This window comes from Neopsephotus bourkii, unplaced genomic scaffold (genome assembly GCF_033783945.1).
Source record: "Neopsephotus bourkii isolate Nb327-2 ecotype Australia unplaced genomic scaffold, CSIRO-AGI_Nbou_v1 NB_107, whole genome shotgun sequence".
NCBI lineage: Eukaryota > Metazoa > Chordata > Aves > Psittaciformes > Psittacidae > Neopsephotus > Neopsephotus bourkii.
The window spans coordinates 14,098,010-14,125,640 of record NW_026900624.1 but is presented as its reverse complement, the minus strand read 5'-3'; the positions used below and the strand labels follow the sequence as shown (position 1 = coordinate 14,125,640).

The 27,631-nt window shown below is 39.8% G+C and overlaps 1 protein-coding gene across 4 annotated transcripts in view; it reads right to left on the bottom strand.

Moving 5' to 3' along the window:
• Window positions 1-22,297, bottom strand: part of ATF7IP (activating transcription factor 7 interacting protein) — a 112,165-nt gene extending 89,868 nt beyond the window's left edge. Inside the window, exon 1 of one of the 4 annotated variants that reach the window (XM_061361791.1) lies at window positions 22,123-22,297. The gene's annotated coding sequence lies outside the window, so the exon portion shown is untranslated. Of the gene's footprint in view, window positions 1-4,977; window positions 5,442-12,659; window positions 13,368-21,779; window positions 22,009-22,122 lie in introns of those variants that run through there. The other 3 variants (XM_061361799.1, XM_061361817.1, XM_061361807.1) reach the window with 3 other exon arrangements.
• Between the last annotated feature and the right edge of the window lie 5,334 nt (window positions 22,298-27,631).

Here is a 27,631-nt window from a genome sequence, read left to right as displayed (position 1 = left end):
TGTTCAGCTTTAAATATTGTTCTCTTTCCTTAAAAACCAAGCAAACAAAAAAGCCAAAACAAAAACCCCACAGAAACCCCCAAACAAACAAACAAACAAACCCAACCCAAACCACAAACAAAGAAGATTTAAGTGCAAAAGGAAAGCATCACAAGGTGAAATTTCAGGGCAGGTCTAACCACATATTAATAGATCCACAACAGAAGAGAAATACAATTGTAAATGAAAAAAATATAAAATCGCTGCCTACACAAAGGTAATATTATACCCAGAATGACTAAATATTATTAGGTATTTTACTTTTCTTGACTCTAAGGGTTTTCATTTAACAGTTACAAGTTCTGCTGCATGGAGATTAAGCCTTGCCTGCTGTCCTCTCAGAAAGGAGGGGACAGGAGGTAACAGCAAAAGTATCCAGAATCACTGCAATATATCTGGTTAATAATACCAAATGCCTAGAATTAAGGAAGACTTTGCAAAGCATGACAACAAAAGGACCATTTCTAGTCTCATCACACCATTAAACGGCCTTAACTGTCCATCTGCTGAAACCAGAAAGGCACTTCCTTGGCTAATACAAAATTTGGCTAACTTTCTTGACCTCACCATCTAAGTCTCTTATCTGGCCAAGAGCCACAAGATGAGACGGTCCAGAAGACCTAGACAACTTCTGTGGGGTTTCACCACATCAATATAAGGCTGGGCATGGTTTGGCTGAATATGCAAGAAGCTCTAAGCCAAACTGGTGATAAAGGCTGTTACCAGTCCCCACTAGGTAACTGTATCCCATAATCAGAGATACAGATTACATGGAAGACTTAATTCCAGCATTATTCCATGTAACCCAGCTGCAGAGTTGACAGAGAGCAAGCAATACATCAGCTGTTCCAAATCCATATACCATCCAAGTGCAATAGGTTGGCCATTCTTTTACTTCGAAGCCTGTCTTCAAATCAAGATTAGATGTCTTTCTGTAGACAAAACACACAGAAAACTCACTCCTTGCTTTTAAAAATATTAGCTGGTCTGCCTCCACCTTCCCCCACCCTGAATGGAGAGCCTATCTGAGTAGTCATTTCTGCTTTCTAAAGGAACACAGAATCATAGAATGGTTAGGGTTAGAAAAGACATTAAAATCATCCAGTTCCAACTCCCCTGCCATGCGCAGGGATGTCTCACACTAGACAGACCATTTTGCCCAAGGTTCTCTCCAACGTGGCCTTGAACACTGCTAGAGACAGAGCACCGACAACTTCTTTGGACAACCTGTTTCAGGTGCCTCATGACCCTTGAAGTAAAGAACTTCTTTTTTATATCTAACCTGAACATACCCTGCGTAAGTGTAAGCCCATTATCCCTTGGTGCTGTTGCTACAATACCTGATCAAGAGTCCCTCTCCAGTATCTTTGTAGGCCCCCTTCAGATATTGGAAGGCTTTTATGAGGTCTCCACACATCTTCAATAGAATTCCTGCTTTCTTTCTTTATTTATTATTTTACTTATTATTTTTTTTTCTTTTAAAACTCAAGGCTGGGGTGCATAAGCAAAACCAGCCTGTCCATCAATGGAAATGATTACTCCACTCTGGCGCCTGTGAAGCTACAGCTGACATACGGTACACCCACTTCCAGGATCGGGTCCAGTGAAGAGCCACCAAGATGGCTGAGGGCTGGAGAGCATGACAGATGAAGTGAGATTACTGAGCTGAATTTGCTAAGTGAGGAGAACTAATCGCTCTCTTTAACAACCTAATTGGCATTCATAGAGAAGACAAAGCCATACTATTTTCAGAGATGCACAGCACACTGACAAGCTTTGCAGCAAGGTAAATTCCAGATAGATACAGAGAGAAGTTCTTCACCATGAGGGTGGTCAAACACAGAAAGTTTATCTAGAGTGGTTGTGGAATCTCCACACTTGCCAATTTTTGAACCTCACCTTGACAAACCTTGGAGCAACCTTGTCTAATTTTGAAGTCAGAGTAGATGACCTCTGTAGGTCCCTTCCTACCTAAATTACTGGTTTAACGTCTACATTATTTTAAATAATTTTAAATTATTTTAAATCATTTTGTTCTTGAGCCAGACTAATTTTTGTGCCTTTTTTCAGACACCTTCCTAATTTTTCAACATCATAAAAAAAACATTATGGACAATAGGGCTGTAATCTGTGCTAAGACAGAATCCACATTATCAGTATAGCCAAGACAGGTTAGTACGAGTAAAGCATATATCATTACTCTTTCGCTGCATTCAAGATTTTCAGCCCCTCTACATTAACTTTTTATTTGGGACCTTTTTTTGTCTCCATCATCCCTACTTAATTCCAGGGTTGGGGTTCCTCTTAAGCAGGTATATTCTGTAACAGATGGTTTCTAAATGTATAACTTCAGATTTTGCTGTGCAATAGCAGACTTTGAGTGGGCTCCACAAAGCAAATTATCCAGATGACTGTAAAAGTCAATCCTTCTATCCTCTGTAAGTTAACAAATGTAACTGCTTTACAATACCAATCAAAGAAACTTTACTTGGTGCATGCTTCCTACCCCTCGCCCCTTCAAAAGCTTTAAAAAGATTTTTAACCAATGTAATGTTTTATTGATACAGGGACTGGGGATAGGGGGGAGCTCTTTATTTAAGAAAAAGACTTTATCAAGGCATAATTGCATTTCACATATAAGGTATTTACACCAAGCGCCCTTGTTTGAAACCAAATAACATTACAATTTTATTTAATAGAGTCTTACTTCTGTTAAACCACATCAGCATTAATTCTAATAATATTCTTTTGCATTTACTGACTTCGTTAGCTGCCCCTCCATTATTTTTCCCCAAGATTAATGTGAAGATAAATAGCTATTTGGGTCATCCTACTTGACCTTTTTTAAGTAAGCCTTCAAGGTCTTCTGGAATTCACAATGTATTTTAAGTTATAGGGAAAGACACCTCAGAAAATAAATATTCTCAGCCAATTCTTTCAGAACTCTTGGGTGCAGATTACAAAGACCTGTTTATAGCCTTTGTTCAGTAAGGTCTATCATGCACTCTTTAGTATCTTCCTTGTAACTTGTAGATTTTAAGTACCTAAATCACCTGCAAAATATTATAACATAACCTCACTTCTATTAAATAAAAAAAATCCAAAACACATAATCTGACTTATCTTTCATTTTGAATCATGTTATTGTTAAAAATTGAGAAATTCTTTTTAAGAGTAATATAGGTGACTAGTCATGGTTTTCTCTCAGGAACATTTTGTTCATCACTTTCCTAATTTCCATGCCTTTTCTACTCTTCCATCCTTGTACTTACACTTCACAGAAAAGGAAGAAGGGGTCCTGAACTGCTTCCTTCATGTTGCAAGGAAAGCAAGACAGATTTTAATCCATAAAGGCAGAATTTGCCCTTTATAGACCAGCTTTATATAGTTTTTAAGTTTTTAATGGTGATTTCTAATGTCATTTATTTGGGGAAAATCTAAGACACACACACACACACATATATATATAAAAATAGTTTCTCACACACACACTCCCCCACATACCATTTTTGTGGGGTTTTTTTTACTCTGGACATGTATATAAACCAGACTTCTAAATGAAAAGCAATCATGTCCTGTATCAAATCTTAAGTTACTACTAAAACAAACTTAACAAAGGTACCAAAATAGATACTTACAAAAAAGACTCACTTGGCCCAAGTTGTTGGCATGCAGAATTTTACTCTGCCGTATCAGTACTTAAGTAAACCTTTATTATCATGAAATATTAAATTTCCCCTCCCCAATACAGTCAGTAATAGTTCTCTTTCCTGCTCTACTTACATCTTTTCTGTTAGCCTTAATTATAAGTCCATTTCAGAATGCCTTCAATACTTTCATACTCTACTACTGCCATTTTAAACATAAATAATCTGCTTATTTTGCTCATCTACCTTTTTAGCTTTATTCTCTTTGATTAATCTAATTTTTCCTTCAACCAGGCAAGGCCCATCTACTGCCAGTTCCACATGCCTACCTTGAGCTGCTGCCTGCCTTTTAAGTAACCATTTCCTTGAACTGTTCATGCATCTCAAATTATTTGTCTCTAGCTCAGAGACTTCCCAGATCCAGTCACTTTCTTTTACCATCTCCCCTTTCCAGTCCTCTATCCTGTCAAAATTTTGATTTGTAAAACAAAACCCACCTATGTTTGTGCAGAATTAGCACATCTGCCCCATGCAGTCATTTCATGCACTATGTGCACAGCCACAATGCAGTATATTATGTAATTAGCAATATTGTAATTTAAAATTTGCTGCTTTAAGGCAAATTTATCGGCTTCTGAGGGAGGAGATGAGACAAAAGCCATATTCTGATCCGTTTCCCTATTTACAAATACACCTTTTCAAACTTACATAAATGCACTTGAGAATGCGCATTTATACTAAAAGACACATGGCCAACAGTTCAATGTCCAATAATCTTTAACAGCTTTCCCATCTCAGAAAGAAGAGAATTCAAACTACAAATGATGACGTTTCTTCATAACACCATGACGCCAAAAAGAACACCAGTGGTGGATTCAGCCTTCTTAACTGTGCACCCTTATCAGGGATAAGTACACAGTATTGCTAAGCCTCCATGTGCATCAACTGGTGTCACTATAGAGACAGTAATACAGTAACAAACGAGTAGAGGTTTGGGTTTAAACCAAACAAACACAGTGACATTAGCAGCAAAAATTACATACTCATATTTCTGATACTTTTAAAGTGATCAGTTTTACTGAAGTAAACATTTTACAATAACTGTTAATGTTCCTCTTAACAACAGCAACCCCCAAACAATTACAGCAAGAACAAACAACTTCCAGGCCCCCCAGAAAACACATATTTAAATTTATTTCATGGCATTATGCCAAAGTGGGAATGGACAAGTGGAAAAACAACTTCAAAGGCCTCTAAAATATTAATGCAGAACACAAATTGCTTCTCTTACCTGGTTTGAAGGTGTCACGTGCAAAATGAGCTTCCTCCTGTGAGTAAGCCACTGACATGTAGCTCATTTGCATAAGCATCACAAGCTACAAGTAGACTTCCAGGTCGGCCATCTTGATACTAAGATCTTGTTTTGTTTACATAGCTGCATGAATACTATTTTTTAGCCAGCCTGAACTATGCTGTCGTACCTCTCAGCTAGTAGCCTGCATCTGCTTGTTAAAGCCTGCTGGAACTTCCACTTCTCCACACAGGTGGCTGAAGGTGCCAGGAGTGCCCCTGCAGCTCACTGAGCATGCCACAGCCTCCAAGGAAACGCTGCAACTGCAAGTGCCTCCAGTCGGACTCTTTGTACTGCCTTCTGTGCTGCCAACTATTAGCACTGCAGCAACTATGTGCAGTGAAGTACCTCCCACATACCACACAGTAGTACCAACAAGCATAAATTTATTACGGCACAGCACAAGACAGCACGCTGTAAAGGAAATCAAAAAGAAAGCCTGAATTTCCTCACAGGATTTTCACTTACTAGCAATCTAATTACACCTAGGTTATTTTGTGCATCTTTTCATTTTCATCAGCATGGCTTCTTATGGTCCAGAAACCAGAGTGCTCCTGCAATCCACACACAAAAGTCCATGACACATGTTAGGTGCTGCCGACGCGCAGCCAGACTGCAGTTACAGCTAGCTGGCGCCAGTGAAAATTTACATAAAGGGGCCTCATTTCAGGGCTCAATTGCAGCAGAATATTGCTAAGCAAAGCCTCTCCCTGCCAGACTACTACGGGTTCTAGAATACACCGTATAGTTTCTTGCCTACTAATAATCCAGATCCGGGCAGGAAGTCAACTGCTGCTCTTACTGTTCATAGAAGCGAAAATTAAAGAGTCTCTGCAAAAGAAATTCCACTTTGAAGCCTATTCCTAGTAGGATATGTTACTGCACTGGTCACAGCAATTTTGGTGAGCCCTCTGTAGTAATGGAAATAACAAAAAAATGGGTATGCGCAATGCTCAGCAACCAGTTTCTCTTCAACTGATACTTCCATTATTTTGCAACCTACCAATAACCAATACCAGCTGCAGGTAGAGTAGATCCATTTTTAATCTAATGCTGATGGGTAATATGTATGGCCATTTAATTTGCTGCTTCCACTTCACATTCATTTTTGCTTTGTTAGATGAAACAAAGCAAAAAAAAAAAATTCAGAGCCATGGACTTTTACCTTTTTTAGGTAAAAGGAACAGTACCAAGTAGAGGCAGGAGCTTGGATTTCAGCCTCACTGATGTCAAAACAGGTAATTTCTTCATTCTAATAATCACTTCCCTTCCAGTCAAAGTCCAAATTAACAAATATATGTTATCAATACATATGTTCCTATGGTATAAATCTGTTAATGTACTTATATGTATAGAAATTACTTAAGTGCTTAGTTTCAAAAAAACAAAACCTAGGCTTTGCTTACTATTAAGTGTGCATATGTAAAGGATGAATCATTCACCAGTACCTTTTTCACCTCATTTGCTGCCTTATAAGAAACTTCTACGGCATGCAACAAATAAGTGCAAAGAAATATACTAGTTATTATACTAACCGTAAACATGAATTTGTGAAACCTTGAATAAAATCGCATTAAAGCCACAGTAAATGTCTGACATATAGCAAAACACTGCTGCAGTTACAGCTTGGCACCATTTAGCAGAAAGTGATGGAGACTGATGCTTGTCGGCTCCTTCAAGTCAAAGACAGGGCCTCAGGACTGTGCGTGCCTGCTTTTCACCACAGGCCTCTGGTTCCCTAGGCTTTTCAGAATGCCAAGTGTCAAGTCTATACATAGTCAAATTATACTTCCCCTTTTCCCACTGTGAGTGGGATTTGCTGTAAGGCTGGTTCTAGGTTATTTAACAGAATTTGCTTGTCTGTAATGTCAGAAAGATACCGATTTTTTTGTCTGAATGTATTTAGTAATGCTAATTATTCTTCATTGGTCGTTAAAATTGATCCTCAGCTGTTGTATCCAAAAGCCTAAAGTGATGTGTAAGGAAAAAATAATTATTTTTCCAGAATGTCTGTCACATTAAAATGATAACCATTAAGTATGCAACTGCTCCGGCATTGCTATACTTTTATGTCACATATATCTTTTATTTAGTTTCAGGCAGATGTGTGTATGTTAGCACATTTAACCACTGTGCAGAATACATCTTCCAGCGATGCTGTTGTCATTTACTGAATGAATCATCAGATGAACAGCCTCCGAGCTTAAAAAATAAAGGGCACCAATGCTGCTTTAAAAGAAGCGGGGGGGAGGGGGGGGAACACCCCATTAAAAAAACCTCCACTGTGTTTCCTACATAGAGGCATACCTCCTTCCCACCTCCACACCCTTGTGCACAAATACCAGAATAACAATATGATTATCAACACAGAAAAACGGATACTGCAAAATAAGAGTCTTGTACGTGGAGCATTTTCCATCCTCGGCTCCTTTCCGCTCAGGAAAGTCCATGCCAGAGCTTCCAGATACGCCCCCGAGCGAACTCTCCATCTGCCGTCTGGGGGAGGCACCACCCCGCTTCCAGAACGTTCGCGCTGAGTCACCGCACTTGCTCGGCCCTCCCTTCTTTCCTGCACCGCCCGGCGTCTCGCGTAACACTTGTTCTAACGCAGAGGAGGAGCTATCGGTTTAGCAGTCAGAAACGCACTAGCTAAGTGAAGCAGGGGACGGGGGTTAGAGGCGAGCTGAAGTAACCAGAGGGCTTGCTAAGCCGCACGCAGCTGCAGCTGCCCAACTCACCCTCAGAACTAGCACAGGGACCACTTCAGCTGCGGTTATGGAGTATCTGGATGTTGGGGGGAGGGGTGGTTTTGTGGTGGTGGTTTTTGTGGGGACTTTTTTGGGGGGGGGGGGGGTGTGGTGTACTTAGAGTCTAACAAGGTAGAATAAACAATAGCTATACTCGATTAAATTCCCCATTAACTGTCATTACATAAAGAAACAAAATGTCTGCCTGCCTACCCCACATTTGAGCATTGTGTCAGTGCTTTGCTTTCTCCAATCCAGGGAACAGGACTCTTGCTCCAACCCATGCCAAATTTTTTAGTTTTTCATCAGAAGTGCCTTTCCCAAGCAGATGTTACAGTCAAAAGACAGTATGGCCAATGGTGTTATTTGTAGGGTTTCAGTTTGTACATAACAAAGACAATATCCTCAAATGTCAGTTGAGTCATCTCGGAAAAGGTATGGAAAAGGCTGCCACAGTGACTCGCGTAATTCACACACAATTCTAGATAGGAAAGTATTTAATGGATAAAGTTTGACTAAAATGAAATAAAACCAACCAAACCAACTATAATTAAACGTGTCACCAGTAGCCTGATTAAAAAGAAGGAAAAAAAGGGGAGAAGGAAAAAAACTCCACACCTACCAGAGCAGAAGAAAATTAAAGGCCCTTGGCCTTCCATAGGCAAAACACACATCCAAAACTCAAAACACCCCTTCTCCAAAGCATGAAACAGAACAAGCAGTTCACATAAAGTCAGAGCTTTGTAGCTCCCCAGTTTTTCTCACATCGGTCTTTGAAAGTCACAGAAAATTACGTTCATTTCTGAAGTAAAGAATTGTCATACCAGCCCATTACCGTAGCCAGTGTGGTTTATTTCAAGATAAATTCACAGCAGAGGCATGTATCAACAGAAGGAGCACGGAAGGCAGGAAAGGGAAGGGGGGAAGGGCTGACACTAGTTGTATCTGCGTTTCTACTGTAGGAAAGGGACAGAGAAAGCGTAAAACAAACTTCAAGCAGTAGGTCTTAACATTGCACTCCCGGCCTGTCCTTTATAAAGGGTAAAGGGCAGTTTTGACTCCCTGTCAACTTAAGAAAGAACCACACTTTGCTTAAACTTACCTGAATAATTTTGTTATTTTCTAAACAAACACTGAAAACCCAAAGATCTTAACCTGCAAATCAAGATGATGCAGAGAACAACCATTTGCCTTACATGCAGTTCCTCTGAAGACAGAAAATTTATAGCTAAAAATAAAGATCCAATTTAACTGTTTAATAATAGTTATAACGTGATTAAGTATTTAAGATTCCAAACAGTTCCAAGTGCTTGGTAGTAATTTATTTCTACCACCTAGAGAACCAAACAAGTCAGCTGTTTGAAAGTGATTTGCATGCATTGAGCAAGATTGCATTCATTCAGCAGTCCATTCCAGTCTGTTTTGAATCCTGCCTGAGATTGTTTGCTCCCAAAATGCCTACCAAAAGAGAAGATGCAGCTGTGCAAATTGAGAAAATTCTGAGTTTTAAGGGAAACATAAAAAATAATCAAGCCACGTTAGAATGGTGTCAAGCAAATACGATTTAGTAATGAAAAACTGGCCAAATACTTGGAGCAATCAAAGTAGAAAAATCTTCTTCTGATCGGATACACCATTTGGGAAAAAAAAAAAAATGTAAATCTTGTGAATCTGTACAGTCCTTCAGAGTAAACGAACTAATGTTGGGTATCTCACTTTGAAAGTCTGTGTGAGACTGCTAACCCATTTGCAATGCATTTACTTCTGAAAACTTATCCTTCCAGTTCACTTACCAGCAGTATAAAGCTAATTGTTCTAGAATGCAGCAGCTCTCAGAAGTGGAGAAAATGCAGACACAGGAACACTGAGCAGAGTCTGACAATGCATCTCAACATTAAAAATGTATAGCAATCAGTTCAGTTGAAGTCATTAATTCATTATACACAACTATTTCTAATTCAAATCATGAGCATCTAATTAATGTATTTAATAAAAACTCCCCCTTTCATCCCCTCTACTGAAGCACCTTGTCTCCATGCAGGTAAATCTGTTCTTTTTAATTTTCATTTTGACTGAAGAGCAAGTTATTAACCCCATGGGAGGGAAGACAGAAGAGATCATGCTGTCAGCTACCAGTACTACTGTAGAGCGTACTTGGATTTCTGGAAACAGAGATGTGTTCCATACACAGCACAGGTTTCAAAACCTACTAGACTTCATGCATTCCAACACCCACTTAAAGAAAAAAAAAGAAAACCAACCCCAAAAAAACACAAACACAAACCACACCACCCACCTCATACAGCAAAATGCTGCAGCTCCCTTCTGGGCCAGCCATTCTGTTCAGCATCTTTTCAAAATGGCCTGTTAAAGAGGAAAGTAAACCAAAACCAAAGGGAAGGGAAGACACTGCTACAAGAGCTTTCCTCTGAACTCTGGCAATCTCCCTGTGACTTTTCTGTAATAGGGGAGTAAGGTTACCCAGCTCACAGAAAAAAACATGGGCAACAAATGGTGCCAAAAAGGGCTGTATGAAAGCCATGGTGTGAATATACAGTATTTTACTCAAACATGATATATGTGAAGAACTACTCTTTACAGTAAATGCCAAAAAAACAAGCAATTTGGTTTTCATCTTCCTATTAAAGAGAGAGTTAAAAAACCCAACAGAACTTGACAATTTTTAAGCCTACTCATGTGATCCTTAGAAACAAACAAAAAAAAGGCAAAGGCAAAACAAACAAAACAAAAAAAAAAAAAAAATCAAACCACCACTCCCCCAAAAGCCACAACCAAAAACACAAAAAAAACCAAAACGAAACTCAACGAACACAAACCCCTAAACCAACAATAACAAATCACCACAGAACGTGTTGGGTACAGTATGGTTTAGACATAAAATTTCATCCCCTTCAGTGATCACAAAGTAGGAATTCAGTGATCTCATTGTAAAAAATCGTTTCTGTTTGCTTTGAACGATACAAGTTAGTAACACCTATAATTAATAACAATAACTGACCAAAAAAAAAAACCACACCAACACAAACCTTCAGTAATCACTGTAAGACTGGTGTCAGGATGACCTAAGAGTAAGTATCCTGCAGAAGACCAGAAAGATTACTGTTTGGGGGATGGGAAGGAAATATGACATTTAATCTGCATTCATTAGATGGAAGTGAGCGTATGGCAGAACTTCACAGTTTTTTCAAGACAAATGCATTCAAGTAAAATTTGTTGTCAAAGTTTTCAGACATTTTAAAGTGCCCAAATGTTCTCAGGGCCTTAACTATCCTACCCAATAAAGCCCACCATAAATTAAAATCAACACGAACCAAAATTCATTAGCAAGAAAGCAAGTAACGTGCTACTTGTCTACCTGCATTTCATCATAACCTGGGACAACACATTCTCATTATTCCTGTCACTGATCTTTTATCCTAATGCAGGGAAGACCCCATGACTAATTGCAGTTCACAGCTCACTTAAGTCAGAAGTCAGCCTGGGTTAATAACACCCTGTATTTTACTGACTTTATAGTTCTTCATATTAAATGCACATAATAAACACGGGCAAACCACATCTCCTGAGAACCTGATCTGCCTAGAATACTTTGTTTCTTTAAAAGTAGTGTATTATCATTAACGATAGAAGATCATTTATGGGAACAGGTATTTAAAAACTACCTTAACCGTGAAGTGCTTGGCTAAAGTGTATGCTAAAAGCACCAAAATAATTGTGAAAAGATACTGCAGAAGGGACAAAACTTCTAGGTGTTTAGTACCAATTTTCACATCCTTAGCACTAAGTTCAGCTTCAGACAGGAAAATACTATGAGCTACATCCTGATGAGTTAACCAGTTCTGCTGTTCCTTATACATTTCTGGAGAACTTGAAATAACTCCTTATTTAACTACTCTCAAATTAACTCCTATCTATCTTAAGATCCCATAAAGACTTCAACTAGCATTTCAGACAAACTCAAACCAAGAAAATGAGTCATGAGGAAAAATGTCTTCTTTCTCCCCTTCCCCAATGAAAAAAATGCCGAGCACTACTTTTCTCCCACCTTCATGTCCCTAGACCGACACCTATTAACTGCTTTTTAATGAGTGTTGAACATGACAGATGGCTAGGCCGCCAACCAGGAATATACGCAAGAAAAGACCAGGCCACATTTAAACCACTAGCACGTTTTGAAACTCAAGATGTCAATTAAGCTATTAAAAAAAAAAACCAACCTTGAAACTTCTCGTTCTATATAGTAGTTCTGCAGAATATACATGAGTATTACATCTGAGTAGCAAATAACTGTTACCTGCAGAATAGCTAACATTTGCATTACCATCGCTATTCCAGTGTATTTATGCAGGTTTTGTAGTTCTTACCTAAGGCTGGAAAAAGTTACATGTTGAAAATAATGATGATCAAATGTAAATTTAACCACTTGATTACAAAGATGTAACAATGATTACAAACTGTTTATGTTTTAGTCAAAGAATGTGGCAAGCTTTTGAGAAAGGGCAGCATAAAGTGAGAGCTCTTTTGACCTGGTAAGGGAAGAGCCAAACTGAAATAATTTGATTGGCAAAACAGGTGGCATGACCTTTGATGTCTCCAATGCCACCCAGTGTACTCTCTGAGAAAGGCTAGAGGTCTATGAATTACTTCAGTGATGGGGGGAGGGAAAACAAAAACACTCCCCCCCCCCAAAAAAAAAACCAAAGCAACCAAAAAAAACCAAAACCACCAACCCCCCCCCAAAACACAAAACCCCACCAAAAAAAAAAAAAAAACCTTATTGACAAAAAAAAAGACATTATGCAGCTTATAACAAATTTTGAAATTCTTCCTCAGCAAAACAGAGCTGCTGCTTACCTCTGTTACCTCTAAGGTCTGGAGCATGTGATACCAACAGCTCTACTCATTTGCATACAGCCAAGCTAAACTGCTGCAATGAAGAGCACTTCGCCAGCCATTTTGAAACTGCACTGTCTCAGCTGCACTAAAAATGTGATTAAGATGGCTGCAGTGTGCACTCAAGACCAGCCAGACAACTCAGCAGTGGATAAAACATTTGTATAGCAAAGCACCTCCCTCTTTGCCACACTGCAACAAACTGCACAGGCTGAAGGGGTGGGGGGGAAGAGGAATAGTTTCTTGACAGGCAGGAAATGGTTAACACACAGCTGCAACACTGCACTTATTCAGAGCACCACTGGTAAAGAGAGAACTGAGAAAAATCTCGTATCACTGAGAGGCTGCCCTACTAGGTCTGTGATCCAGGAATTGTACTGCATACTTCAAATCCCTGCCGACTCCAAGCAGTTCAGAATCCATGTCATATATTAACAGCGACAGAAACAGAGCCAGATCATGCATAAAACTGACAAACATTAGGGAATACTTTTCAAGAGTAGCCTCATTTCAGTCTTAAAAAAAATTAATTAAAAAATCCAAACCCAAAACCTGTAAGAAACTGATCTGGCCGTTTTTACAGCACGACCTATTTTAAAACACTGTGTAATAATATTTGTCCAATAAAAGTTTACTTAGGAGGGAATAGGAAGATCAATTTTTAAGACAACTACCAAAAAAACCCCAAGAATATTCTAGAACGTGTCTGCAAAAATCAAGTATCTAATTATTTATGAATGATGTAATATGCTGAGTAATTTTTTTTCGAAGACATATCTAGAATCCCGTCAGTAATTTGCTGTAATCTGGTAATGATAGTAGTTTGCTCCCATAGAACTGGTTTGGTAATCTCTGAAGGGAACAGAGGGATTGTCAAACAAATACACAACGTTAATGCATTCAGAACTAAATATGATACAGGTTTCTCTCTAGTGTCTTGTATGTTCATTAACATAAATCACACATTCCTGTCCAGGAAACAGTAGATAGTTCTGGAGGGAGCTCCTCTGAACCTGCCTCACTTTATTACATGCACATCTTTAACAAAATCCAAACCCAGCTAATTTTAAAACAAAAGAACTGCAGCAGCATATGGGGCAATCCTGAAGGAAATTAAATGTTGAATTATTCCTACTCCTCTACCAAAAAAATAGTCTTTGTGATCCAAAATTAGATAAAACACAGTAAATTCCCCTCCCCCCACAACTGGAGAAAATGTGCCCTCCACATACTTTTATGAAAGATGGCTAAACTTACATAACTGTGCATGTCTGTTGCCAGCTGTAGCTGGTTATTTCAGGACTGATTAATCATGCCAGCAGTAGCTGTCTGATGCATACATCAACACCACTGTTACTATTTCAAATTTAAAAAATGTTGCTATACAGCACCTGGCTTTTTTCCTTTTGTCCTTCTACTGACAAGATTTGCAACACAAGCAGCACATGCCACAAATGTATAAACAACTACATTGATTATTACTATCTTTGGTAATACTGTACAGAATCAGAAGATTAAAATATGCTTGAAGTTCAGATATCCAAAATACAAGTCTCTAAAACAAATTTGTGAAGACTGGAAAACAACTTTATTACAATTAGTTTAAAATTACACAATACACTGAAGCTTTTCTTCACCAAAGCCCATTACTAAATCAAATTTATAATGAATTTGAAAGCAGGTTTTTTTTCTGTGAGTTATAATTCCATGTTGCTTACTCTAATTTTTCATACATAGAACACCTTCCATTTACAGGGATTTACAGTAATTTAGCATTATCTAAAAATTCAAACTTGGTACTTAAATTTGTATGACAAATATACATAGACTTTGTTTTCCACTGTAGTGATGTTTTAAACAGAAGAGAGTTCTATGCTTAGCACACCTCCAAAATTTTTATATCAAAAAGTGAATTCTGACATGCAGCCCTGGAAGTTCTGCAGAAGTTTAAGGAGGTTCTAATCTGGAACCCAAGACCTTCACAGGTACAACACTGCATTCTCTAACATTCAGTCTTTGAGCTTGATATATGGAAACTCAATGACTTAAATAGGTTTGAATTGAGAATACTTTGAGAACACTTTCACCAAGCCAAAGAAAACAAACCCATGTCACAATCCAGCTGCTGCAGTCAGTTGTCTTACCTTGTCAAAAAGCTTCATGAATATGCAGTGGTACTGATATGTTAACCCAAACTGCAAAAAGTGTAACTGAGTGGTAAGAAACCATATATACTCACTCAAGAGTTCACTTCCATATATAGTCTTAATAGGTTAAAAAATACTAACTAAACCAATTTTAAAATAAAACCTGATGTTTAATTAAACAGAAAATTAAGACTGAAATAACTCATCTGCGAACGCTTAGGTCTAGGAAATACATATTAGTGTGGGGCTACAACTTCTTGTTTCTACTCAGAGTGGCACCTGCACAGGTCCTCTGAACACCAAAAATAATTAAGAAAATTGGTAATTTTAAAGAGAGACTAAGAATGGAAATTAAGCATAACCTGCTATGTTTAGATTTCTATTAAATATGTAACAAAAACTCCAAACAACCTTAACTCCACCCTCTTCTAATGACATGCCAACATGTTGCAGTAGCATCTCAGCAAGTTCAGTTATTCTAGTGGTAAGTTGAATTTTAAAATAGTCCATTTTCCAACCTTCTCATGAATATAAAAAAAAAAAAAAAATCAAGAGAATGGTACCCTGTCATTTCTCTAATTGTTGTCTTGTATAAATAATATCGCCCCCCACACCCCTCTTAAATATTACCTTGAGTCAGACTTCATACCGGGGCTATATATAGGAAGTCATGGGGAGGCAGAAAATTCTGAACTTTCAGACAGGTTTTTATGTCATTTCATACAATAACGGCAGTAAAAAAAGCAGCCAAAGCATAAATTTTTCACTCAAATCATGAACTTCAAAAACGCGCGTGCTACAATACCATCCCCATTTACTTTTTGGTAAACCACATCTTGTCCACTTTTCTCATTTACCCTGTTTTATTTGTTTCTTTGCTTTAGGGTTGGGTTTGTGGGGTTTTTTTGTTTGTTTGTTTGTTTGTTTTGGGGGGGTGTATGTTAGTTAGTAAGTGAACAAAACAGTTCTTACACTGATCAAATTCATGAGAGAGACTACTATTCCTTGTATGCATCTGAAGTCTCAGTAGACCACATACTGAAACCTTTCTTTATTCCTAGTATATTTACACAGGCCAGAAGGCTGACTTCAAGAAACATCTCAACTTTCACTTAGGACTGCAAGGACTTCAAAGGTAAAAACAACTTAAACCACTGGGGAAAACAGCAAAGCCCATTATGATGACATAAGGAACATTAGAGTACAGAAAGTAAAAATCTGCACAACATTTGATGACTTCTCATGATTCAAAGCCACTTGATGGTAGGACCAATGAAAGAAAGTTTTCAGTGTATGGACTGAAGTCGGCAAGCATACATTTTCATATGCTAGATGGCTACTAAACACATTTTGAGAAGACTTACAAAGAAGTAGAATGCAACATCTTTTTAAAATGACTTCTGGAAACTGCAGTAAATTGGAGACAAAGAACTTTTGTGTCAGGGTTTGTTGTGATGTGGTTTCTGTGTCTGGGGTTGGGGATTTTTCGTTTTGTTTTGGGTTTTGTTTTGTTTTTTTTTCGGGGGGGGGGGGGAGAGGTGTTTCCCCCCCCCTCCCATAATTTCTTTACACTATTCTGAAGTGAAGGATAATGCTTAGCACAAAATGATGGAGCAAATATACAAGTTATTTTAATGGCTAGCTGACATATCCACAGCCATTCATAAAAAAATGTGCTTTGAATTTACTTCAGAGCAATTTCACAGATTGGATCTAAAAGAGAAAAACACTCTTCCTGTTCTAAAAGTATGTAACTTATGCACAGCAACCACGCTTTATTAGCTTACCTAAATATCTTAGAAATTATTAAAAAAAATACTTTGTACACAAACATTTGATTTACTAAGACCTCTTATGATTTGATGTTTGTTCCTAGAAGAAATAAAAGCTAGTAACTCATGAGTAGAATTTTTAGTCACCCATAACACAGCTCAAAATAAAACATCTTAAGGTGTACAGTACATTGTCAGTTTGCTTGGTTTTGTTTTTTTTTTTAAAGTTACTTATAAATTCCAAAGGAACATAAAGGGCATTTATACAATATACATACACACAGTGTTCTAAATTCCTTCACAGTGATATGGTGGAAGCTGACATACAGCTGAGCATCGGGAATTTATTTAATACCACATAGTTACCATTATGCTTTCAGTTACACCACCAAGGAATTGTTACCAAAAACCAAAAAAAGGAGGGGAGGGGGGGCAGATCTGCTATTAAATACACTGGTGATTGAGAAAAGTATACATCAACGGTACTGAACAAGGTAATGAGTGAGCAATGGAAGTAATGAAACCACATTTCCTGCAGAATTATTGTCTTGCTACTTCTTAATCACAGTCACCTCACATTATCATTGAATCTTCACCACACAGGGCAAGTGAGTGCACACACATGTCCAATCTGAATGTTACATGTTGCTGTAAACAGCTTCCATACTGCTTTGACAGACAATACCCATGTCCTGACTTGCAGCAAATTATCCTCCCAAAACAATGTGTAACTGCCAAGTTCCCTCACTGGGGACAATGGTAGCCTCTTGTCACCCCAGATGCTTGTTTTCACAGAACTTGCAGGAATTAATTATCTTTGACACTTCCTACTGTCACATTTACTGAAAACCAACAAGTATTTCAAGAATTACTATGGACAGAGCAATTGACAAACAATGTTCAGATAGAATACTGTTCTAGAACAGAGCAGATTCTGGTTAAAACTTGTGGGGTTGTGGTACAATTAAACATTTTTGCCATATACTGTTTTGCAGTTTTATGCTTAAGAAAAAAAAAATTGTTAAACACATTTGTCTTAGTGGAATTCCTAAGTGCCATTTAATAACTTTGATCATGCATTTTTTGTTTCATGCAGGCATTTATTTTTCACTAAGCATTTTTTTATTACTAACATAGCCTCTAATGAAAAGATAAAACACTAAGCCACATAAAACTCAAGTGTAGTTGAAATTCTGTTCTCAACCTTGTGATTTTTATATATGGATACAAATAGTTAAGACAGGATAGAGATAAGAACTACAACATTAGCCAAAATCAGAATATGAAACTAAAGACAAAAAACCCCAACCAAAACAGACTCCCATTTCTAAATCACAATTCATGTATGCACCCTAAAACGCTAGAGTTATGCACTGGTTTAATACAAACTTTACCATTCTAAAAAAAAAGAAAACAAAAAACCAACCCAAATCCCCAACAAAACCACTGATGCATTCTAAATATTCCGTTTCTGGGTAACTAATATAATATCAGTACTTTGTATTTCTATAATTTATCAGAGCCACTTTTATAGGCTGATCTGTAGACTAATATTGAACTTTAATGATCAGATGCTTCCAGAGACTTAAGCTTTCTGTATAGGAACTCAAGATTTTTCTGATCCCCATTGCTACATAAATAGGGAAGGGAAAAAAAAAACTTAAAAAACCCTAGACAAACAAAAAAGGCAAGACCCCTAAAGACACTATGAATGATACACAGTCTTCTCAGGTAAATAAAAATGAAGATTCCACATCATCATGCAAAATTTTGCTTTTGAAAAAATAACCAGAACTCAAAGGCTGTGCTCCAGATCCTCTCAACTAAAAATCTCAAATCTAGAAGACTTCAGTCACCTTTGGGATCACGCACCAGGCTTTAATATCTAAACCAAGACTGAGGAATATTAAAGTATTACTCAATTCACAGCTAAACTTTATTCAAAGATTAAGGCATTCTGCAACTGTCCAACTTAACAAGAATAGCTGATCGCAGGGATGACTTTAAAGAATTACGTTCTCTCTGCTTGTCAAAAATCAGGGTCTTTACTGCCCCACACAACAATCCTTCTTACTCTTCATCCTGTACTTGATTAAGTAAGTAACTGCTGTTTGACGAACAGTTTTGTAGAATATGGTAGAAACAGTAGAGTGTTTTTTCATACAGTATGGCATGTGGTACAAGGAGTATAACTGAAATAGAGTCACAAATATACATCATGAAAGCATCATTTGTGTTGGCCAGTTCATGAGCTCCCAATATGTTTTTTTGTGTGCAGGTACACCTCTTAGAGTAATGTCACATGCTAAAGAAAAGTAAAGAGTCCAACCCTAGCTTTTACTGAAAAATATTATCATAAATGTCACTGAATTTAAGAGAAATGCTACATAAAAATATTTGGGAGGAAGAAAAACCCAAACCAGCCCCTCACATTCACATAACAGTTTTACAACTTGTACCTTACTTTCCTCAGCTAATATCCCTTATGAAAACTGTGATGTACATCTGTGTCACTGCAGTAATTTCCAAAATAAACTCACAAGCATATAATTAGCCCACAGTAAGGAAAAACACCATGCAGAGAATAAATAAATAAATAAATAAATAAATATACACATTCAACTTGCAAACCATTTAAGTAAGAGCAACTGGTAAAGTATCTTTCAGCCTTACTATCTGCATTACATTAATAACCTTGTGATTTTTGGCATAAATACGATTTCTTACAGTAAGCCCACATAAGCCTAATCAATTATACTATTAAAAGCATCTAGATGGGGAGGAATTCCCTTTTTTTTGTTTGTTTTGGAAGGAAAATGGAGTATCTGGTTAGTCAACAACTTCACTACGGAAATACTGTCTGTATGTAATAGGAAAAAGTGCCTTCTCCCCAAAATCTCAAACACAACAAAGATGAGGATTTAGTAACTAATTAGGGATGAGTTACTAAAATACGATTTTTTTAAATTGCTTAGCCTGTAAGCTGTTTGTTTCCTGCAGATTCTGTGAAATCAGTATCTAAAACTGACCTGTCTTTTATTCATAGGTTGTTCAGTCTCTTGGTAAGCAAGATGGGGGGGAAAGTGTATGTCTATGATACTATACTACATGGTACTATATGATACCACATTTCCTGTCTTCATGTCCCAAATGGAAGCATTACTAAAGAAGCATTTACAGGAAACTAATGTACTACAGCTAATATTGATCTTCTAAATACGCAAAATGGGCATAACAATACAAGCTAAAGCAGGAAGCTTCAGCAGATACAGCAGAGGACAGCATGTATGAGTATCCACTAGGATTAGCATCTTGAAAACTGACTTTGTAATGGATAGGAAATGAAAACTAAGAGATCCCTCAATAAGAGCATCAATTTGACTGTTTTAATTAATGTATATAATTATTGCATCCTTCTATGAATCGATTTTGTTAGGATCAGTTTAGCGCCTTCACAACATTCAAGATGGCCTTGTTAAAATAATTCATACAGAAAAATGCTACACTGTTCCACATTATCACAGGAAGCATCAGTTCGGCACGGCTACATTTGGTAGCAGGGTTGCAGCTGATAAAAAGCCTTTTACTCCAAGCAGTGTGTAATAAGCGTACTAAACTAAGAATGTAACAGTGAGAACACAAAGATCTCCTGAGATTCTTTGAAAGAGAACACACAATGAACAGTTAGTTACAGTGACAAGTTTTTCTGTATTTTAATTATTTGACATTTATTGAAAAATGTATTGCTCTCCAGAATTGTTAGTACAGTTCCTTTCTGGATTATATAGAGATAAGAACTTGATACTTCTGGAGCATAGAAAATAACTGCCAAATCTGAGGAATAAATAGTGGGTGTAGTTGCCACGATTCACAAACTGCACAAGTCCTCATGCAATCATTAGTGAATTCATTTTGTGATGGACCTGACAACTACCATTAGTCCCACTTCAGAAATCTGAAAAATGATAAAATTACCTACTCAAGATCACATATCGAATAGCAGAGGGGCTTGTGTTTGTTTTATTCCCTTCCAGAGAATTCTTAATATCTGAGGTCATAATCCCCTTCATACCTTCCTGTAAGACTGCACAAACCAGTACCTAATCAGAAAAACATACTTATTTCCTACCCTGGTATCTGCTGCTTGCTGTCTAGATGCACAAGTGTTACTTTTCTGTGACTGCATGAAGGATGCAGTTTTAAGCTCATTGACCGTTGCCTAGAATAGTTGAGCTATTCACCCTTTTATTTTAAGGTAATATTTTTCCACATCAGCAATTCTGTCCAGTTTTCCCACCCAGCAAGTCCCTCTGTGTTAAGGGTCATACCAAAATGACAATATGTAGACGTATTTCAAGATTACTAGTATGCAACAAAATATTCTAATGTAGGCATTTCCACTGGGTATCTGCCAGAGATAAGGAAATCCAGTAAACCACGTATATATGCATATACATGAAAAACTGCTACACTTCTAGCAGGTTACCATGTGACATCAGCATTAAAGTGTGAAATGCTTAACCATGAATACAGTCTCCATATTGTGAATAATTAATTCAAAGAAAATGGGCCTTCTTTACACTAACATACTACTTAATCCGTTAACTTTTGCCATTTTGTTTGGCATGGGCCTTCACGACAACCTGGAGTTGCCGCTCTGGCCTTGTTTACTGATACCATGTAAATAAGGCACAACTAGGCCCTTTTTTTTCCACTGAAACAACCTAATTTCTAGTAAACTAACATGCCCATACACTTCTGAAACTTTAATTTTAAATTCATCAGTGTGTTATTGATCGCCATAAGAAAAAAAACACAAAAAAACCAATTTTCTCCTCATTGCTCCTACCGTGACACTCAGCATCCACAGGTGCTGTATTTGTGAGGATACCCACTGGCTGTGTGCAGTGCCACTCAGCTCATGTCATTCCCAACTCGGAGAGTACGAAACACTCTTGAGGCGCCAGGCAGGCAGCCACACCACTGTCCCACCCCAACACCCGCCCAGTGACGTATGGGAGGCGCCTCCACCTCACCTCACTCACGCCACCTATACACAGAACAGAATGCAATCAAACAACTGCCCAAGTGTTGCCCAGCTCTTTTCACCTTCACGACGCAGCAGCACGCCCCAGCCATACCGTGCCCCACGCCAGACCTACCTGAAACGGCTGCCGCCGCCGCCCGGACCCCTCCACACGTGGGGAGTCTAAGGAAAGCACCACCCCACACCCAGCGTCCCACCTGCTGCCACCTCTGCGCGAAAACCGCACCGCGCATGCGCGCCGCCGCCTGCACTGGAGCCGCGTCACGTGCTCCCATGCAGCGCCCGCGTAGCTGCGCCGCGCTTGTGAGTCAGTGTGGCTGCCCGCTGCGGCGCGTGTGCAAAGCTGCAGCCCCGGAGCATGCGCACTAATGTCGCCGCCGCCGCCGCCGCGCGGGGCAGCGCTCCACACAGTGTTGCTGCTGTCCGGCCGCTCACGCCGCGAAAGGGACGCGCCGTACCTGCGTCCCTGTGTGCCGCCGCACCTTCTGCCTCAGCACTCCGCGGGTGCCGTCGCCGCTCCCGCCTCCCTCGGTGCTGCCGCCGGAGGTTCAAATCGGATCCCACTCCAGGAACCAACACCGCCAAACCCCGTCGCACGCGCCGGGCCGTTATGCAAATAAGCCGCATGTCCCCTCCCCTCTCCGCGCTGACCCCGCCCCCTCTGTGGCACAGGGGCCGGTAGTGGGGACCGTCTCAGAGCCGGCCAATCGCAGGGCCAGCCTTCTTGGCAGCATGCAAATGAGCTTCGAGTTATTTAAATGACCGGGTGGCTCCGCCCCTTGGCGGGCAGTGAAGGATGGTTATTGCTGATAACGCGTCGGGCCTGAGGTGCAGCCGTCCCTGCCAGAGGGCGCTGTGGAGGGGTCTAGGGCAGCCGGCCATGCGGCATTCCTTACGGCCTTTCTTGTCGTCCGTGCCTTCTCTTTCTTGCTCTCCCTGCCCTTCCTCAGCTTCCCCCCACAGGAGCTGAGGGCTGTGTGCCTCTGGAGCGTCTCTGGCCCGAGGTCTGCTGGATACCTCAGAAAATAACCTCCTTTATCAGTTTCTTGCAGCTTTTCTCTTATCCAGGTTCTGGGCTGTGTGCGGGTAGTCTCAAGCTTTCTCCATGACAGGCTGCATGTGGCCAAAACACAGAGGTTTGGGGTTTTACTAACCAGCTTTGGATTTGAAGAGTGCCAAGAAGCCGAAGGCTACCATGAGCTGCGCTTTAAGTGGCTCTAAGGTGCACGGCTTAGCTTGGGTGAGGCGCAGGTCCAAACCGCAATGGCCATTTCCCACAACCTATTTCTGCCTCAGGGGTGCAGCTGGGGAGAAAATCACAGGACCCTCTTTAATCAGAGCCAGAACTTGGCGCTGTTTGTATCAGAGCCAAAGGCAGGAATGCCCACTGCCGACAGCTGGTCTGTCCAATGAATGAGGCATAGGTCAGGTCTAGCAGAGAGCCCAGCAGCTGTATCAGGTACACAAGAAGATAAAAGAGCACAGAAAGATATATGTAGAGTTTTTCCAGAAACGCTATTATACTGCCTGTGCTAATTTAGTGCTGAGATTGAAGTATCAGACACCTACCAACCTGGCTGTGGAGAATCGTGTTCCCTCCTTGTTAAGACAAATGAAGTTCATACTCTTCCTACTGAAAGTGTGAGAAATGTCGTTCTCATTTATCTACTTAAAGAGTAAGCTAAATATGAATTTTTTTGTCCATTGCATACAGACCAGGCTGACTAACAGGATGTTCTATTCTGGTAGCTTGTGGAACGGTACCTACGAGACAGCCATTTTAAGAGTCCTGTCAGATGTGCTTGGCCAGTCGAGTGGCAATGTTCTAAGATGCTGCCATCCCCAGTGGTTTGCCTGACATCCTTGCAATGTGCTTCCATTGCACAGCTGATATGGAAGAAGGAAATGTATACATGTGCCCATAAACTTCTGCAAACGCATCTGCAAGAGTGCCTTAAGCAGGGGTGCAAGCCTGGGAACTGCTGAAGTGTAAACATACGTCTTGCTCTGCCATCTTTGCTACAGGCGTGACAATTTCTAAGAGAAAATGTGACAGACACCTGCAACAGTTATTTCTTAGCTAGCTTTATTGAGCTGCAGTGCAATAGCAGAATGTTTTGTCTTGGAAAAAGGGAGGCTTGAGTTTTAGTTGAGTCTTCTAAGCCTCTGTGTACAGTCAGAGGACAAGGCATTTCAGAAAGAGAAAACTAGAATTATCCAGAAGTGACTAATTCCTAGCCATGTCCATTGTTTAACTTGAAATTTCACTGCTGAAGAATGCTGTTGCAAAGTACATACACATGCATCCTTTGAGAGTCAATCAGAAATTACTGCTTTGTGGCTAAAAGATGTGTGTTTTCAGAAGACTGAGTAATATTACAGCCATTTATTTGGATAACAATTGATGTTATTCCAGACAGTTTAATATGGAACACAGTATTTTGTCCATTGCAGTGAATTTTGTATACCTAAAGGGAGAATCAAGATGGTTTTGTCACCCTAAAAAATATACAGTTAGTCAAGTGTGCCGTTAGGCATGAATTTGCTGCTTGTAGCTTGACTTTTTTCTTACAAGTAAATAGAAAATATAGAAATGCATCAAGAAATTAATTATTACAAAAATCTTTCTTGGATCTCTGAAGAAAAAATAGTACCAAAAATCTGCCTCAAAACAAAACAAAACAAAACAAAACAAAAAACACAAAAAACCCAAACAAAAAAAAATTAAACCCATCCTATTTTCAGGCTTAGTATCTGTCTCCATTTGGTGACAGAGTACAGTTTCATCACTAACTGAGGGGATCCACCATCTACTACTGAAAGAGGATGCTGTTGATTGTGACTGTCCCCTGACTCAAGAAGTGTTTATAAGTTTATTCATAGTGTTCTTCAAATTCTGAAGAATCCAGCTGTGCAGAGTTCATACGTTGTTCACAGGGACAGAAACAGAAATCTCTGAAGGAAATTCATAGAGCCACTTCTGTAATGAAACATCAAAACATGAAACTTGCCATTGAAATCTCACAAATAGCATGGGAAAGTTTCTGCAATGCCCAATAGTCAAATGGCTATTTCTGCAGAATTACTCATAAATGTTTTGAATGCTATTTAGAAAGGCTTTGGTTTGCTGGGTGGTTTTTTTTTGTTGTTGTTGTTGGGTTTTTTTGCTTGTTTCATTTGTTGGGTTGGGTCTTTTTTCACTCTCAGTAAGTTAAGGACTTGAAACATGACCGAAAACAAATGTATTCAGAGTTTCAGATTGAATTGGTAGAAATTTAACTCGGAGTATGAATTCTTTTTGCAAAGACAGAGTTTGATCCTGTTCTTCATTAAAGCTTTACAATGAAGTTCCTAAGCCACTGTCTATCATATTTAAAAAATCATGGCAGTCGTGTTAAGTTCCTGATGACTGGAAAAAAGGTAATATAACCCCCATTTTCAAGAAGGGGAAAATAGATGACCCAGGGAACTACAGACCAGTCAGTCTCACCTCTGTGCCTGGCAAAATCTTGCAGCAGATTCTCCTGGAAGGCATGCTAAGGTACATGGAAAACAGCAAGGTGCTTGGTGACAGCCAGCATGGCTTCACTGAGGGGAAATCATGTATGACCAATTTGGTGGTGTTCTGTGATGGGGCTACAGAACTGATGGACGGGGCAGAGCAGTTGATGTCATCTACCTGGACTTGTGCAAAGCATTCGACACTGTCCCGCACAACATCCTTGTCTTGGAGAGACAGCGATTTGATAGGTGGACCACTCGGTGGATAAAGAACTGGCTGGATAGCCACACACAAAGAGAATTGTGGTCAATGGCTGAATGTCTGGCTGGAGGCCAGTAATGAGTGGTGTCCCTCAGGGATCAGTCTTGGGACCAGTCTTGTTCAACATCTTTGCTGCTGACATGGACAGTGGGATTGAGCGCGCCCTCAGCTAGTTTGACGATGACAACAAGCTATGTGGTTTGGTTGATATGCTGGAGGGAAGGAATGCCATCCAGAGGGACCTCGACACTCTTGTGAGGTGGGCTGATGCCAGCCTTATGAAGTTTAACCATGACAAGTGCAGGGTCCTACACCTTGGTCAGAGCAATCCCAGGCACAGCTGCAGGTTGGGCAGAGAAGAGATCAGAGCAGCCCTGCGGAGAAAGACTTGGGGGTGTTGGTCAATGTTGTGGTTTAACCCCAGCCAGACAGCTTGTTCACCCACTCCCCACCACTTCTTAACCTCCCCCTACTCCTGGAAGGATGGAGAGGAGAATTGGAAAGAATGCAACTCCCACGGGTTGAGATAAGAACAGTTTAGTAACTAAGGTATAACACAAATTACTACTGCTACCACCAATAATAGTAACGATAAAGGAAATAACAAGGGAAGAGAATACCACACCTCATCACCAGGCGACTGATAACTCAACCCCCTCCCCCCAGCCCGACCAAGCACCGACCGATACCTCCTCCAACCCTGCAGTCCACTTAGCCCTTCCAGGTAACTCCCAGTTACATCCAGGGCATGACGTGTTGTGGAATGGAATAACTCTTTGGTCAGTTTGCGTCAGGTGTCCTGTCTCTGCTTCCTCCCGGCTTCCCCTCCTCCCTGTCAGAGCATGAGGCTCACAAAGTCCTTGGCCAAACCAAAACATCATTTTTATCAGCTCTGCTCCCAGACCGAAAGTCAAAACATAGCACTGCACCAGCTACCAAGAAGGAGAAAAATTACTGCTACTGCTAAATCCAGGACAGTCAATGAGAAACTTAACATGAGCCAGCTGTGTGCGCTCGCAGCCCAGAAAGCGAACCGTATCCTGGGCTGCGTCAAAAGGAGCGTGACCAGCAGGTCGAAGGAAGTGATCCTGCCCCTTTACTCTGCTCTCGTGAGACCTCACTTGGAGTATTTTGTGCGGTTCTGGTGTCCTCAACGTAAAAAGGACATGGAACTGTTGGAACAAGTCCAGAGGAGGGCTACGAGGATGATCAGGGGACTGGAGCACTTCCTATATGAAGATAGGCTGAGGAAGTTGGGGCTGTTCAGCCTGGAGAAGAGAAGGCTGCGTGGAGACCTCATAGGAGCCTTCCAGTATCTGAAGAGGGCCTATAAGGATGCTGGGGAGGGACTCTTCGTTAGGGACTGTAGTGATAGGACAAGGGGTAATGGGTTCAAACTTAAACAGGGGAAGTTTAGATTGGATATAAGGAGGATGTTCTTTACCATAAGGGTGGTGAGGCACTGGAATGGGTTGCCCAGGGAAGCTGTGAATGCTCCATCCCTGGTGGTGGTCAAGGCCAGGTTGAAAAGAGCCATGGATGATACGGTTTAGTGTGAGGTGTCCCTGCCCATGGCAGGGGGTTTGGAACTAGATGATCTTAAGGTCCTTTCCAACCCTAACTATTCTATGATTCTATGTCACCCAAGGGTTTGTCCAGCCTGGCCTTGAACACCACCAGGGATGGAGCCTTCACAGCCTCCTTGGGCAACCTATTCCAGTGCCTCACCACCCTCACAGTAAAAAAGATTATAAAAAAATATTTTGTGTATAACAGAAAATTTCTTTTTGATGTTCTCAATTCTCCACTGAACATAAGGTTTAAAGGATGTTATAACATTTCATTTTCTTATTTCCAGATACTTAAATAGAACAGCTCTCAACCTATGCATGACATAGTGGTAGTAAGCTGACAGGATCCTTCTTTCTGTATGTCAAATTGTGTTTGTTAGAAAAATGAAACTTAACACCTTGAATATTTACCAGATATAAATTCTCTCCATATGATTTAACAATTGCTAATTGAGGCATTGAAGAGTCACAAATGGGAATGATGAAAACAAAAAGGAAAGTGATGTGCAAAAGAGGTATATTTCTCCATGTGAAAATATACTTTTTATATACAGAAAAATACTGACTTTTAATGAAAACAAAATATGATCATAAGAAATTATTAGCAATAGGGGAAAAAAGAAAAGTAATTTT